The sequence below is a fragment of the Amphimedon queenslandica genome, unplaced genomic scaffold, assembly GCF_000090795.2.
Source record: "Amphimedon queenslandica unplaced genomic scaffold, v1.1 AMPQUscaffold_11567, whole genome shotgun sequence".
NCBI classification, from domain to species: Eukaryota; Metazoa; Porifera; class Demospongiae; order Haplosclerida; family Niphatidae; genus Amphimedon; species Amphimedon queenslandica.
This window is the reverse complement of record NW_003548191.1, coordinates 7,499-10,327: the sequence shown is the minus strand read 5'-3', so window position 1 is coordinate 10,327 and position 2,829 is coordinate 7,499.

Sequence of the window (2,829 nt, the reverse complement as noted above, 5' to 3'; positions counted from 1 at the left end):
AAGAATCTAAAATACTATGGGCTATTATAATTTGTAATGTAGTGTTGTTTGTAATGAGTGCTATGAATGACCTATGGCAAACCCCAATGAGCTGCAAAACAATTCATTACCATAACGCTCTTAATTAATTAAACAAATAAATTTCTAGAACAATAGTAGAAGCAAAGCAAAGTTAAACACAGCCTATACAATAGCAAAAGGTCAGTAAATAATAATCTTGAAGTCTACCTAATGTAGATCTCATATCCCTTCAAATAAACATCTTCATTATCACTTCCTTGATCAAGACAGAGTCTCAACTCAATACTTTCACTGGTTGGAGGATTAATAGTCTTACCGAACCATGTGGGTTTACAGCATGACTTTTCACTGGTACCACATCCCCAACCATCCCATAATGGATCATTCTTGTAAATATAGTTTTGTTTTACTGGTGCATCATCACTCCCACCTTCACAGTAATAATCATTACCAACAAATGAAGGCACAGCTCTTGGATTTGCATTCCATTTGGCACATGGACAGTAGTTCCTATGGCCATTGTTTTCTTGGCCAGCTATAAAGGTCCAGATATGCTTCCTGGTTCTACCATAAGTCAGGCTAAATCCATCGACATATTCAGAATTAATGTTGAATGCAGGACCACTGCGAGCTCCATCAGGACTTCCTACCTGATAGCCGACTAGTTTTCCATGGATTTGTGAATACTTGAAGCCCTCAACTTGAAAGTAAGTGCTGGTACAGGACCAAATATTTGTAGTGTAAGGTCGACCACAGGCACGAATATCTTGTTTTTCAATAAGTCTAAACCCAGTGGGACAGTCCTTTGTGTTGTACAGGTCAAGAAAGGCTATTCTAATCCATCCTTTGTTACCATTGTATGGTAAACTAGACATGTGACAATAAACTTTGTCAGAGAACCCAACAATCCTATAGTATCCTGAGGGACTGTCTGGGAACTTTTGTAGTATATCATAGCATGAGGTGAAGAAAGGATCAGAAGAATAATCCAACACTTTCTTGATATCAGCTGAGAGAGAGGATACTGTTGATTTTTCCAGGGAGGAGACATTTGTTGCTAAGGTGCTAGATACATCAAGCACTTTCTTGATATCAGCTGAGAGAGAGGACACTGCTTGTTGCAGTGAAGACACTGCCTCTTGTAGTGAAGATACATCCGAAGATACTGATGCTAGTTTAGAAGAGACTCCTGCAACTTCAGATGATACTGATTCTACTTTAGAAGATACATTTGCCTTTAATGAAGACACCTCAGAAGATACTGTTGCTACTTTTGAAGATACTTCTGCTTGAAGGGAAGATACTTGTAAAGATACAGCTTCTACTTTAGAAGAGACATCTGATTTCAATGAGGACACCTTGGAAGATACTTCTGTTTGTAACAAAGATACTTTTGAAGATACATTTAATATTCTTGTAGACATTTCTGCTACTTCAGAAGATACTTTTTGTTGCAGTGAAGACACATCAGTAGACACTGTCTCTTGTAGTGCAGATACATTTGCCTGCAGTGAAGCTATTGCTGCATCTGATGGCCCATTGCAGGTACTGTTAATCTGTGAACTGAAACTGGCCACTGATTTCTCAATTCTAGAGCAGCAGTTGATAGCATTGAGAGTACCAGTATTCTGAGCAATGGCAGAAGTAGCAATGCAAAGAATGAGAAGAGAAGAACAGTAAAGGGACATAGTCATATCTTCTGGTTGCTCTAGCTACTACTGCCTAGTGCCTACCGGGACTGGGGATATGATCTAATGGTATGATCTTTATAACAGTGAGAGGGGTGGATAGGATAGATGATATACTGATTGGATAAACAACATGTGGCTGACCATCAAAGTGAGAAGAATTATTTTATCATTCTTCACAGAATTATTCTATCATTCTTCACTATGCTAACAGACATTCCCCACTTGAGATAGCTTTGTTCTTCTATTGGATACATTGTCAAATAACATTAAGCTATTGTTGGCTTATACTGGTTATAGTTTGCTTTATAGTTGATGCATAATAAAAGTTTATGTTCTATTTTCCTGTAATCCTGTGGAACTATTAGTCTAGCACCATATATTTATATTTAATACAATAGGCATTTGACCTGCAGTCATTTATCATTCGTGTAAAGCCATCTTACTGTATGGTATACAGTGAATAAGAGAATAACCTGTGAATTTATTTGTGGGTCAAATTTATCACAACCCAGAGTGAATCTGTTATGTTGTTGCAAAAGGTTGCCATTCTGCGGATGTATAATAATTTCAATGGAGAAGTATTATGATAACTTGTTTTGCAAGAGAGTTTGGGCTGTGGTTATTGTGATTATATGTATAGCATATAAGTTAGTCCTGTGCTCTATCTGTGTTAATTGTTAATTAATTGTAGGGGCTATATGGAAACCAGTATTTGAATTAATGTCGCCATAACTATAGACCATAGCAGGTTGTATAAGCCACAATGTACTAAGATATTGAAACTAATTACTAGCCTAGAAAGGTACTAGAGCAAAAAAGTTAAACATAACAGCAAAAATCAACATAAATAATCTTAAAGTCTAACTACATGTACCTAATGTAAATCTGATATCCCCTCAAATAAACATCTTCATTATCACTTCCTTCATCAAGACAGAGTCTCAACTCAATAGAATCACTGGTTGGAGGATTAATAGTCTTACTGAACCATGTGGGTTTACAGCATGCCTTTTCACTGGTACCACATCCCCAACCATCCCATAATGGATCATTTCTATAGAAATAGTGTGGTATTGTAGGTGTATGATGACTCCCTGATTCACAGTAATAATCGTTA